Raw genomic sequence first — 15,099 nt, forward strand, 5'->3', positions numbered from 1 at the left:
GGTAAAATGGTGGCACCTTGCAGGGGTTCAATTAACGGCAGGGGGTACTTGTTCTTGACCGTGATGTTGTTGAGGCCACGGTAGTCAATACAGGGGCGAAGGGAACCATCCTTCTTGGAAACGAAAAAGAAACCAGCGCCGACAGGAGAGGAGGAGGGGGTGATAATGCCCGAGGCCAGGGACTCGTGGACGTATTTCTCCATGGACTCCCTCTCCGGGCGCGAGAGATTGAACAGGCGACTAGCGGGGAGCGGGGCTCCAGGGAGCAGGTCAATGGCACAGTCGTACAGGCGATGGGGTGGCAAGGAGAGAGCATGCTGTTTACTAAAAACAGCCTCTAGATCTAGATCATGATAAATTGGAGGGATAGTGGAAAGGTCAATGCGTTCGTTGGGAACGTGAGAACCAGCGACCTCCAGTGGTGGCCGAGCAGACTGTATGCAGGTAGCGTGGCAGTGAGCGCTCCAGCCCACGACCGAACCAGTTGGCCAGTTTATCACTGGGTTGTGTAACTTCAACCAGGGCATGCCGAGTACAATAGGATTATGGGGGGAACTAGTGACGTGAAAACGAATAACCTCGTTGTGATTCCCCGAGAGCAGCAGGCGGAGTGGCCTGGTGTGGCGAGTTATCCGTGAGAGTAGCCTCCCATTTAGACCGTGGGCATCGCGGGAGATAGGCAACGTGTTGGTAGCAATGCGGAAGCGGGACACGATGCCAGCGTCAATGAGGTTTTGAGATGACATTTTTAATATAACGTTGATCGGTATCAAACTGCATTTGATCATCTAATATATATGGCTAGCCATATCACTGAAGAAGGACATTGTCCGAAACATGTCTGCTTTTTATTCAGGCTGCCATTAAAAAACATTGAACCTGTGAGTGCTGGTCCGGCTACCCTGCTATTTGATATACTGAACTTTATGGGATTACAGCACCCAGTGTGAGAACTTGTGAGCGCGGTCTAACTTGACTATATCATCTAATATATGCATTTATGCCTATATCTCACGTTCTATGAAATACTGCAGAAAACGATAAAAACATATTTATACTCTAGACGGTATTTTAGTATGAATGTGTGAATGAAAAAGTAAAACGTGACTAACATCCAGAACGATAGATAAACATCTCCATAGATAGACAAATAGCGCTGGCAGAGGATGGTTTAGGATGGATATAAGCCTGGCAGAGAATGGGTTAATTTAGTTTGTATTTACTTTTCTAGTTTAAGTTAATTCAATTAAAGAAATTGTAACTACAATATTGTATCTACAATTACATTTAAAACATTGTTTGTTTTTCAACCATATCTGTTGACAATATAATTTCTTTATATATTGAAGGCTACATCCTGCTACCTTTTTCAGCTTCTCTATTTCAAGGCAATATTTACAAAAACTAAACTAAAACTAGTAATTTGTTTCCTATACAAACATGTTTCCTACTATTTATGCATAATAATCATCTGTTCTGTGCGCACGCGAGGGAACATATATGCGCAGAGTTTCCTCTCTGTGCTGTGCGTTCAGTAGAAAGCTATCTGGCTGCATGTTAGCCTAGCTTAGCACAATGAATGGAAGTGGACAGTGCTGGTTAGCCTTCGGGAGAGGTGTTAGTTGGACAATGCCTATAGGCTAACCGGCACTGTCCGCTTCCTTTTCTACTGAAGGCACAGAGAGGAAACTTCGTGTCTCTCTCTGGAGAAGACAGTAAGCTAATTTCCAAAAATGTTGGCGTGTTCCTTTAAGAATGACATGAGAACAGTCGTTACTTCATTCATTCTCTCCATTGACTCCCATATAAAAACTCAAATTTTTACATGGAGCAGAACATACCGTTCATTACAGTATCTTCATTCAGAGTTGAGGTCAGGACGTGTTGTTTCCGTTGTAATGTGGGCATGTGAAGCCTGTTTAAATGTAACTGTGATAATGAGCTGTACAAATAAACTTGACTTGACCCTATGTTTACCACAGAACCTTGACCCTATGTTTACCACAGAACCTTGACCCTAAGTCTTGTTAATTTTCCCTATATGGAGGATACATCTGAAAACACCTAGCAGTAAAACTCCTGTTTTTATAAACAGATTGTTTTTAGTAATACTGTGCATGAGCATTACACTAGAGGTTCCAGTAGTGGGCAGCTTGATTGGCCAGGTCCAAAAACCAACGCTTTAAGGAGATCTTTTATTTTTAGAGATAACCTGCCTCAAAACCTCTGCTGCATTTACAGTAGATTCACTTTTTGCTATGGCACCAGCTAATGGGGATCCGTAATAAAATCAAAATCCAAAATCTGAAAACACCTAATGGAGCAAAAGAGGAACAATATAATATGGCCACACCACAAATATCACTGTAACATCACAAATACCACTTTAACATCACAAATACCACTTTAACATCACAAATACCACTTTAACATTTACAAATGCCTTCATTGTACAGGCATGACACACTTTCTTGAAGTGATTAACCAGCAGGGGTGTAAAGTACTTGAGTAATTGTACTTCGTTACAATACTTAAGTACTGTTTTTGGGGATTTGTACTTTACTTGAGTATTATTAGGTTTGTATACTTGTACTTTTACTCAATTACATTTCAGAGAAAAAAAACATATTTTTTACTCTTTACATTTAAAATGCAGACCTACAAAGTACAAATCTCGCAGATCCAACTATTTTAATTAGTATATTTGTTTCTCTGGCCGAACTAACATTAACGTTATTAATCCTGCGGCTGCACTTTATTTAAAGACAGCCAATCAAATCCCCAACAATGGAAAATTAACCCGCCCATGCCCATGCTGATTGGTCCTTGTGCAAGACTAGAAAGCGGGGATCAGAATGATAGACAGTCAGAAAAAAGGTTTTACTTTAACTTTTTAGTACTTAAGTACATTTAAAAGTAGAAACTTTTTTACTTTTACTCAAGTGTGTTTTTAGCCAGATACTCTGACATTTACTTGAGTAAGATTTTGAGACGGTACCCATACTTTCACTAAAGTATAATTTAGTAGTAGTACTTTTTACACCCCTGTTAACCAGTGTAGAGATTGGTTCTCTCATCAATCATCAGTGATGGATCCTTGTCAAAATAGACCATGTAACAGCACCCTCATCTAATTATCTTTTGCCTGACTTCTAGAGGGCAGTAATGTGACCTTACAAAGCAACCTGACTCTATTAGTATAACGCTAATGGATGCTATTACTCTTTTACAACTGACCACTTACGAGTACTGAATATAAAAAATATATAAAAATGGATGCTATTTTTCTTTTACAACTGACCACTTATAAGTACTAGATAGTACAAATAAAACAAATTAAAACTGTAAATTAAGTTACCACAGTAATATATCCTAAAACCTAGAGCAGTAGGGCCCCCAGATGACAGTTCCAGGAGGTCCTCGGAAAAATAGAGGATAGTTGAATTTCACTATTAATTTATTCACCCAAAGTTCAGAAAACAAGAGATTGTATGAGAATGACAATTTTCACAGGTTTCACTCTATCTCAGTGATGGAGGACTTACCCAAACCATTTACTTAAAGGAACACGCCAACATTTTGGGAAATTAGCTTATCATCTTAGCGGACAGTGCCAGTTATAGTATCGTGTAGCTCCGCTCTGCGTCATACTGCAATACTCCCCATATCAGTATTAGCACTGAATAAATTCTCACATGCACCTTTACATACCTCATCTGTCTGGCCACACCCCCATCCGCTCCTCTACATAAGCAGGGGTGTGGCCATACTATCAGCTCCTTCCTAAGTTTTCACCACGTCAAGTGCCTGCATGTACCACACTTTGAAATTGCTGAAATATTGAAGAAGGGAATAGGAGTTACGATGAAGGAGCTACGTTGACATTATATCTTTGTTTTCTCTCTCACTATTTTTCGAGGAAATACAGCGATAATGTCTTCGCTACTGGGGTGTCTAGAAGATGATGATCATTCTGACCCCCACCGGCATTTTCGTATTAGGGGCTAGCGTCGCTGGCCTAATCCCCACCTGCATTCCTCCAAGCTGCAGCTGAACATGTATTACCTCCATTGCTGCAGCTGGATTTTGTTGAGAGGCGGTCGGCTGTTGTGAGAGCTAGCTGCCTCTCCAGGTGAGTGATGGTTTTGATATGCGAGCGCCAGTTGTGTTGTTATGAGGGGAATAGCTACATGATTTACGAAAGCCGGCCCCAGGCTGGTACCCTTTTTTCTGTCTCTTAAACGGCGGGGAGAGGTTTTCTGGTTTGACGCCCACGCTACATGAGCTCCTCTTCGGGAGCTCTATTTTGCTTGGGACCGTGACCAAATCTGCGGTTCAAACCCCCGGATCTCTGGACGAACGGATTTCTCTCTGTCACCGTGCATGGCCCCATCTTTCAAGTGGGTTTTGGTGTTTCATTATCGGAATTTCTCCACGCCCAAGTCGGCTGCAGCCCATGGGGAATTGTGCCGGCACCACTGTATCTGTTAATCACCATTAACTTCTTTTTCTCTTCTCTCTTAGGATGAGGAGGGGGACAGACAGCGGCTGTCTGAAGTGTTGGCCTATATTGTGTTCTCTCGTTGTGCAGTTCGGTGATAGCTGCTTAGCTTGCGTTCTAGCTGGGTGAGCTACCTGTTAGCCAGTTAGCTGTTAGCTGCGGCGCTAGCTCTGTACGCTCGCTAGGCTAGGAACGTTAGCTTGATGCTACCAGTTGGCCTGGAGTTGGCTGTTAGCTTACGCTACACCGTTGAACATTAGCCGTGAGAATAGCAGGCCATAACACTCTGACTACGACATCATCTTTGACAGAGGATGTAGTCGACCCTGCACTATGATCGGCTGTTGGAGGGGGGCGTTTCGCCGGAGCAAGGCTCCGGCCTTAAAGAGCTTCTTTGCCCCGCCAGCGAGGGCCTTCGTCCACGTAAGGAGACCAGCCTGTTGCGGTCCTCTCAGCCTGCGTTCATTGGTGCAGGTAAGGGTCCGTTGGACACTTAACGCCTCTTCCTTCCTTTCCCTTATTTTTTTTTTTTTTTTTTTTTTTTTCCCTCCATTTTCCTCCGATTTTCTCCCATCCCAATGTTAGTCGTATGCCAATTCCCAGTCCCTTCCTGGTCGCTGCGCACTTACCCCCCACAGTCAGATCATCTGGGAGAGTGGAGGCTACCACGTGCTTCCTCTGACACACGTCCAGCCAATCACCGCTTCTTTTCACCTGGCAGCGCGGATTCTCATCGAGAGGGCGTAGCGTGTGGGAGGATCACACTATCCCCCTCAAGTCCTATCCGCGCTTAGCAGGCGCCCCGACCGAACTGTAGGAGTCGCTGTTTACAACGACCCGGACCCACCCCGCCAGCTTCTCCCACCCTCTAATACAGCCAATTGTATTAGTGCAGACGGCCAGCCAAGCTGGTGACAACCCCGGAGCTGTGAGCTGGATTCGAGCAGGCGAATCCAGCTCACAGCTCCGGGGTTGGTGACGAACGCAATCTCCGCTCGGCCACCTAACCGCCCTCCTTCCTTTCCCTTCTGAATGTTTTGTAATAACGTTTTTTTTTCCAAAACGTATGTTGCTTCACTACATTGGGGATGCGACATGTGTTGTGTGTGAATTGTCTTGTCGCTGGTATAGCTTTCTCTCTACCTAGAAAATCTGCGTTGTTTTTTACGTGAGTAAAAATTAACTGGTTTGTTGTATGATGAGAAATTGTGTGTTCATGTAACGTTAGGCAACGTAGTTGAGCTCACAACTAGCTGGGTTAATAACCCTGCAAAGCTATGCATAGTGGCGTGTGATCGAGGGGTGAGTCCTTCTCTCAGCCTGTGATGACAATAACAGGGCTGTACCTGTTCAACCGAGTCGTATCAGGGGTAAGGTGGTGAGGGGTGGTCCCCCCGGTTTTCCCCTGGGCCCCCCCCCCTCCCCTCAAACATGATTTTGTTTACAATATATTGTTTCACTATGTTTGTGGGGATACGGTGTAACCCCTCAGCTTCTGCTGGGGTTGTGCTCCTGCTTAGAGAAGCAATATTTTTTCTAGAAAAGATTGTTTGGTCGCTGTCATGTGGACTTAGCAAGGCCTGTGGCCAGTACTTAATCGAGGACTTGTTGTTACGTCTATGGCCGAATGTGACGTTGACGTTGATGTTCTGGTGTACGTTAGAATGCATGTGTCTTCAGTTCAGTAAACACCGACATGCTGAAACTACGTGTTGTCTGATTCTTCCAACATAACACTTGTGTCTTCTCTCGTTATGAAAAACGGCGTTCCTCTTACGGTAGTGAGAATGTACTTTTGCCTTTTTTGTTGTGATGGAGGGTTGTGTGTGTCGTTAAGATCCACAACTGGGTTAGGTGTTGGCCTACAGAAGTCACATGTGTAAGCTCTTGTACCGGGGCCCTTAACACTTTCAGTGCCCAGCAGGGGGCGCACATTTAGTGCTTGAATGCCCACCATCCACTGCAATGTTAGCATTAATATCGCCTAATCTATGTTTTAAATTATGGCTATGTGTCTAATCTGCCTGTCGCATTATCAATGACCCATTTCCAGTCAACATTGTCGAAGCGGATTGTTTTTTTATCGGTTCATTTCCGTTTTATAGCATTTTGAAAAGCCCTCGTTTTCACGAAAAAAATAATGGATTCCATGATAATCGCCCTGTACTTTAATATTCTAGAACGTTGTAATTTTTCGGCCTATTTATGAATCGTTTTCAAATAAACGCTAGATTATCGATAGTATATGTGTACGTGTGCACGCTGGTGCCGTGCGCTGAAAATTCTCTCAGTTCCTGATCGCTCTTACAGTCAAACAGCCATATCACATTATAGGGGGAAAGCTTATATCTCCGTGAAAACGGGTCTGATTATCCTAAGACTGGTAAAATAGATTCCTTACCTGAGATCAGATGGTATCCAAATGGATTATTCCAATTCCTGATCGCCATTCCAAAAATCGATCATTTTATTGATCCCACGCGTATACTGTAAAACACAGTAACCACGCTGTGCTGAGGGTCCAGCATGAAGCTGATCGGCCCCGGTTATATGCGTGAGAAGTAAAATGTGGATTCCGGGTTTTTTTTCTCATGCATTTTCATTGAGTCCAATCCAAAAGGGTGAATTACCATCTGGGAGACGATAGGGGGTGCTTTTTTCACATCTGAGCGCCTGGGGTGGCTGATTTACCAACGGTAGACTCGGTTGATGAAATATGAAAAAAAAGAGAAAAAACGAATATTCTCGTTATGGGCATTCAACCCACGGGGTGATAACCCGAAATATCTCGTTATGGGCATTCAAAGTCAACTCTCGGGGTAGGCCGGGTTTGGCCCCGTCTACCTGTGAGTGTGCCCCTGCACCTTTCATGACGTCTGCCAATCATGTCAGCCTTCTCTGCCTCGGCCCCTCTAGAGAGTCGAGGGGTTTTTGTGGAGGCTGTGACATGGTGCACAACAATGCCAGCATACGCCCCTTCCGGCGGGGTGCTCTTTCAGCAGACCCCTTTGGCGCCTGTCTAGTCCGCAGTGCTCCAGGCTCAGGTCGAGTGGCCTGGATTGAGGGATCGACCTCTTTTGGGGGTCGTCTCCCCGGTGCGCTGCCTGCTCCCGCTGTGGGTGTAGCCTCTTGAGTGCTTCGGGGCGGCGTGCTGTAGGGGGGAAGGGCCTGCTCTTGGATGGGCCCTGTCCGAATACGCTGGCGATGTGGGGGGTGGTGTCACTAGTGACCGCCTGGTGGGGTCTCGATGCTGCGGCGTCGTTGGCCTCTCCAGGCCCCCTTTTCCGGGGGGGTCCAGTCCCTTCCTGGGTCTGGGTCCTCCTTTGCGCTCCGCTGCTGCGGCTTTGCCACGGGGTTGGGCTTTTGCTCTTGACCCCGTGATATTGGGGGTTGTAAGGGGGGTTTTGTTCCTTCCGTTCGTTCCCTAGTGGCATGTGGGTTGCGCGTTTGTGTAGTCGTGGGTAAGTCCCACGGTCTGCTCACCCTGTGCGTTTGAGTTGCTAAACTTCTCTTCACACAGTTGGATCCGATACCCTCCCGTCCTCCGCTAGGGGGGTCCGGGGGCTCGGGTCCTCCCCGGTTTTGATGGTTGTGGGGGGCCTCAGCGGGTGCATTTGTCGAGCTCCGCTCTGCTCAGCTCCTGTATTGCAGTATGACGCAGAGCGGAGCTACACGATACTATAACGTACGGTTATGTATATAACCATAGTTATATGAGTGTAGTGACGCTCTGCGTCGGACTCACTGAGGACCCCGTGGTCTTGCCTTGTGGTGAAAGACTTGGGAAGGAGCTGATAGTATGGCTTATGTAGAGGAGCGGATGGGGGTGTGGCCAGACAGATGAGGTATGTAAAGGTGCATGTGAGAATTTATTCAGTGCTAATACTGATATGGGGAGTATTGCAGTATGACGCAGAGCGTCACCACACTCATATAACTATGGTTATATACATAACCGTACGTTAGCCTTCGGGAGAGGTGTTAGTTGGACAATAGGCTAGCCGGCACTGTCCGCTTCAATTCATTGTGCTAAGCTAGGCTAACGTGCAGCCAGATAGCTTTCTACTGAACGCACAGAGAGGAAACTGGTATCTATCTTCTTGTCTCTCTCTGGAGAAGACGGTAAGCTAATTTCGCAAAATGTTGGCGTGTTCCTTTTAAGTAAAAGTAGAAATACGCTGATGGAATTGTACTCCAGTTAAAGTAAAAGTCCTTCATTTAAAATTCTACTGAAGTAAAAAGTATGTACTTAAAAGTATATGATAGTAAATGTACTCAAGTTCAACCTGGTATTTTGGAGGGGGAAAAAGCATTCCATCTTTGATACTTAACCTCAGTTCGTTAAGCTAAAAGGGATGGTGGTCCAAAACAGCCCGCTTAATATTGTACTTTGTTTACATATTTTGTTGTGGTCTGATGTGTGGATTGGAGTTTAGAAACATAATTTAAAAGTAAAAAAAGATTTAAAGTTGCATATATACTCTGAAATGTAGTGGAGTAAAAGCATAATATCCCCTAAAATCTAAATACACAAGTGAAGTACAAATGCCTTAAACTGCACTTAAACTCAGTAGCTACTTGAGTAAACTTACATTTACATTTAGTAATTTAGCTGAGGCTTTAATCCAAAGAGAATTACAAGTTCTGTACAACAAGTCAGCAGGAAGGGTACAACTCTGGCAGCTAAGGGTCAGTAACATTGTTTGTCAAACAGTGTTGAACTTGAGTGTTACAATCTTGAGTGCATTTCAGAGTTAGTTACTGTCCACACCCGCCCTGTCCAGTGGCCACTGGCATCTCCCCATCTGCAAATCTGTACTAAATATTTTCTAACAACCCATTTCTTCTCACGTTAGGGTCCCTGTGACATAATCTACTCAAAAGTATCCGTGACCAAATGTGTGAAGTTTGAGAACCCTTGTTGTCATAGGCGAATGCATGGTCTTCTTAAAGGGGCACTTCACCAAAAAACAATGCTGATTTATTTTGCACATAATCTCACACACATCCAAAAACTCTAAACAACAGTTTTGCACACTGTATTCCTTTAGTTTGACAGTTATTGAGAGTAAATTAGTTTGAATATGGCCACCAGGGACACTGAATCCTTGTGTTGTGTCAATTACAGCTCAATTAAATAATAAGGTAGCCGTCCCTATAAGACAAGGTATTGCTATTTTTTCATCTACATCATTTCACGGTGCTGTAATCCCTGATGACATCACTGGTGGTGGCCATATTCAAACTAATTTACTCTCAATAAGTCAAACTAAATTAATATGTGCAAAACTGTTTCGAGTTTTTGGATGTGTAAGATGTACAAAATAAATCAGCATTGTTTTTTGGTGAAGTTCCTATTTAACTGCTGCACGGCATGATGTTTTCAGGGCAATGTACACATGTTCACATTGTACACATGTTCACCTGACAGATACATTTTACTCACTTGTTTATTTTTTATTATTAGTATTTTTATTTTTTTTACTAATAAAAGCTCTATGCTGCCAAGAACTTCAGTCATAGATTAATTTCAATATGTATTAACTGATGTGTGCTTTGAAGTGTCTGTTTATACACTTAGGGTTTTGTTTTACAGTATTTACTGACAGACAAATCAACCATGAATACTTCAAAGTCTTCATTATTTTGTAATGAAGCACCACTGAATCTCGCAGCAAGAATATAACAATGCAGTAATTCTTCACAAGAGTCTGAATGCTGGAGGTGTATGAGGATGATGATTTGGCCCTGCATGAAAGTGAAGTGTGCATGTACAGAGAGAGAGAGAGAGAGAGAGAGAGAGAGAGAGAGAGAGAGAGAGAGAGAGAGAGAGAGAGAGAGAGAGAGAGAGAGAGAGAGAGAGAGAGAGAGAGAGAGAGAGAGAGAGAGAGAGAGAGAGAGAGAGAGAGAGAGAGAGAGAGAGTAAACAAGACAAATCCATTTTCTCATCCTAGACAACGGTGGAAGTGAAATCACTGCAGCATATTCCCTTAGCATTAATCAAAAAGGCTCCAGTAAATGTACAAAACACAGTTGTTATTATCCCTGTAGACAGGCATGCGTTGCTGATTTCAAAGCTGGCTGCACGGTGTTGACGCCACGTGCACGTGCGCTCCCGGGCGCATAAATGTTCCCTCGCGTTTGCACAGACTAAAGACGATGCCTAATTTCCTCTACGAATGGAATAACACATTTCATTCACAAGTTTTGTGTGAATGTATCTGAGAACGTATTTGAACACACCTGACGACCGGCGCTATTGTTATGCAAAGTAGCCTGGTGGGTACTTAGCGAGTTGGCGCATCAGTCGAGTGCAGCGCATTCCTGTGTGCGCGTGCTTCTGCTCACAGAGCCGGTTGCAACCCCGTCCCATGAGCAACACACCACTGCCTGTAGACCAGTGGCGGCCGGCCGATAGAGGGCGCTGGGGCGCCGCAACCCCCTGGTGAAGAGAGAAGGAGAAGAAGAAATAGTGTTTTTTGATTTTAGATTTTTGGACCCCTAAAAATAAACTAAACATGTTTAAAATGAATAATAATTACTCATTTTAAGTATGTTTGTGTTTCAAATGCACAATAACGTTAATATATCAAATATAAATCATTGTTTTGTGCGTGATTCACATGACGTCACTCTCTCTCTCCTGATAGAGTGTACCTGCAATGCTGGGCACATAGACGTAACGTGCACACTGTGCGTCACTCTATCGTCGCAGCCAATGTAAATAGATCAAGCAAATACATTTCGCCTATCAGGGTCTTCAAATGATGTCTCTGGGCGCATTTTCTAGCGCTCGAAGCAAGCTCTGCGCCACTGTACTCGTCACGTCGTCAGTCATCAGACAGAAAACAATGCTTGGAGGAGGAGCCAGTAGTATTTTCATTTCAGATCGTGAGTTAGCTTAGCTAGGCTCGTGGTTCGGTAATAAGAAGTGTATTCTCAGGAGTTGGAGAGATCATCACGAGATACTGTACATTCAGACAGTGTTGGATCTAACAAAAGGATTTATATGGACACTTTATCATGGAAAGTTCAAGACCGGACCACAAAAGCTTCTCGAAGGGTTAACGCAATGGCTCAAGGCTCGTTCCAACCTGATGCAACCAAACAACAAGTGAGTCTAACAATATGTACTGTTCTGTAGTTGCTGAAACTGATTGAATATGGCAAGATTCAAGAGGTTACATACACAAGGCGTGCAGTGAAATGAGGGTGGGCTGGCCGCAATATCTCTCTCTCTCTCTCTTTCACTCTCTCTCTCTCTCTCTCTCTCTCTCTCTCTCTCTCTCTCTCTCTCACACGCAGTACGCACGTTGATTCATGATGCATGATCATTACATTATTATCGACTGGAATAAAAAAAAAATAGCTTTACAATTTAGTTTCAAGTTTCAAGTTTCTTTAATAGTTGTCATACAGAAGTACAGAATACTTTTATACAAAATGCTTCTTACTGTTACGCTCCAGAGACTGTGCTAGACAAGATAAGTATGAAATAAAATAAAGTAGCATGTAAAAGAAGTAAAAATAGAGGTCACAGTGTTCAGTATAGACATATGTACAATGTTCGATGCAGACTAGAAGTAACTGAGTTACCATACAATATACAATATACTATGCAATATACTAATATACAATACTATATAGTGCAAAGCAGAAATGGGATGGGGTACAATTTAGGTACAATTTACAGTAAGGTGTACGAGTTGTAGTGCAAATCCTTTACCAATAAATATAAAGTGTGTTTAGGTGATCTAAAGTGTGGAGAGTGGGTGCTGCAGTGTGTTGTTTGTTTAAAGTGAGTGTGTGCGTGTGGATGTGTGTGCTGTGTGCATTTGATGGTTGTTGCATAGTGTTTATTGTTCGTTGAGCAGCCTGATGGCCTGGGGATAAAAGCTTCTTATGAGTCTTTCTGGGCTCGCCTTGAGACTCCGGTATCGCTTGCCTGACCGCAGCAGTTCAAAGAGGCAGTTGTTCGGGTGGCTGGAGTCCTTGATGATTCTCTTAGCCTTGCCCCTGCACCGCTTGTTGTAAATGTTCTGGAGGGTGGGAAGCCCCCCTCCAATTGTGCGTTCCGCTGAACGTGTCACTCTTTGTAGTCTGCTTCGGTCTTGTGCAATGCTATTCCCAAACCAGGAGGTGATGTTGCCAGTCAGGATGCTCTCTATTGTACATGAGTAGAAGTTCTTAAGGATCTTCTGACTGACTTGGAACTTCCTTAGGCGCCTGAGGAAGTAGAGGCGTTGTCGTGCCTTCTTCACAACACTGTCAATGTGTGTGGTCCATGTCAAGTCCTCGGATATGTGGGCTCCGAGGTACTTAAAACTGTTCACTCTCTCAACCGGTGCCCCGTCGATGCTGAGGGGGCTGTAGTCCTTGACCCCCGACCTCCTAAAGTCCACAATCATCTCCTTTGTTTTGCTGACGTTCAGGGAGAGTCTGTTCTCCTGGCACCATCCCGCCAGGACCTTGACCTCTTCCAGGTAGGCCCTCTCGTCGTTTGCAGAGATCAGGCCCACCACTACTGTGTCGTCAGCAAATTTGATGATTGTGTTGTTGCTCCGCTGAGCCACACAGTCATGTGTGTACAGGGAGTAGAGGAGGGGACTCAGAACACAGCCCTGTGGGGCCCCTATGTTGAGGGTGATGGATGAGGAGGTGCAGTTGCCTGCTCTCACCACCTGGGGTCTGCCCGTCAGGAAGTCCAAGACCCACTGGCAGAGGTCATAGTTCAAGCCCAGGTCCCTGACATACTTTTACATACATTTACATACTGTAGCTGTCCCTTTGTTCATTAATGTTTAACATAAATGTAGAACAACTCACCAAAAGTGACTATTGCTCAATTTATTTGACAAAAAAATCTAGGAGGGATTTGCATACAGACATGCCCTGCCAGCTCCTTATAAGGTGAGGGCCGTGTGCAAAGCGGAAGCGAGAGGCTCAGCATTGCATCAGCGCGGAAGCGATAAAAAAAGAAAAAAATTCGATTTAAATGTATTGTCATCATACAGCACAAGTACAATACAACATCCAACCAGAGTGCAAATGTAACAGTAAATTGCAATAGTAAAATACAATGCACAGGTGATGAAACTGCTAAAATGCTTAACTCATTCAGCGCCAGACCCGACATTTCTCGGGTTATCTCGCCAGCGGTTGAGCGCCATACCAGAGATTTCTCGGGTTTTGATCCTTTGATATTTTTCCTCTGATCCCCGTTCTAAAACATCATCCGGATCATTCTATGTGTCCCTGGCCCGTTTACCTACGTTGGAATTGCTGATAGAATATCACCAGGTGGCAGTATCGCCTACCTTTTGAACTCTGTCTCTCCTGTTCCCTTTCTATCAATGAATGAAATGGACTATCAAGACTCGCTCTGAGGGGGAGGAGCTCCTGCAAAGCAATCGCTAGCAGATCTGCTCACCTCAAAACCTATAGTGTCCCGTAAACACGTGTAATTACTAGTGCTGTCAGGCGATTAAAAAAATGTATCTAATTAATTACAGGATTTGTAATTAATTTATCTAATTAATCGCATAACCATTTTATGCCTGATATTCTATATTCTATAATCATATTTCAAATTGCATGTGTCCGGATGGAAGAATTCAGTACTGTATCTACAAAACCTTCTGTTTAATCATCTTCCATCTATTAATTTGCTTAGATTTTTCAGGTCTGGTCAATTTGAGCATAGTGTTATTCACAGTCAAAGATATAAAAAAATGTAATTGATATTCTCATTTGGTTCATTACAATTTACTCAACCCTAGTAAAGGACACAGTATTTCTGACACTGGGAATACATTCCCTGAGATCCATAGATGTCCCTAGAATCAGATACCAAGAACATGCAAATGGACCATATAAAAAAAAAAGTCTGTAAAGGTGTATGCTACGTTCTTATGGAATGAATGAGATAAAAAAAAAAAAAATTTAATACATTTTGAGTTAATTTTCATAACGCGATAATTTGCTGTGTAATTAATTAATCTAATTAACACGATAAACTGACAGCCCTAGTAATTACATATAAATGAGTAATCACGATCGCCGATGGGATCATTGGAATTATTCTTTTTGGATGACCTTCTGGCCAGAGATGCGTTGCTGATTTCAAAGCTGGTTGCACAATGTTTTAATGATGCCATGTGCACGCACGCTCCCGGACACGTGCACGCACTCCTGCGCATGCGCATAAATGTTCCCTCGAGGGGCTGGCTCACAGGCTAAATTAATTAAAATCATGAACCACCTAGTGGAACTAGACATCTGTCTATTACAGGAAACCCACCAAGCAGAATCCGACCATCAAAAATTTAAATCTGTACATTTCCCTCAAACCTTCTTAGCAACATATAATTCAAAGCAAAGAGGAGTTTCCATTTTAATTAATAAACGACTGCCACTCACTCACAATTTCACATTTTCAGACCCAGAGGGTCGTTGTCAACTGCTCTGTTTATAATCACAACATGACCATTGCCAGTATTTACGGTCCTAATGCTGATGACCCCACTTTTTTTCACTCTTTCTTCTCAGCACTAAGTAATCACCCCAACTCAACTATCATAATTGGAGGTGACTTCAAC

The sequence above is a fragment of the Notolepis coatsorum genome (assembly GCF_963971535.1).
Source record: "Notolepis coatsorum genome assembly, chromosome: 6".
NCBI classification, from domain to species: domain Eukaryota; kingdom Metazoa; phylum Chordata; class Actinopteri; order Aulopiformes; family Paralepididae; genus Notolepis; species Notolepis coatsorum.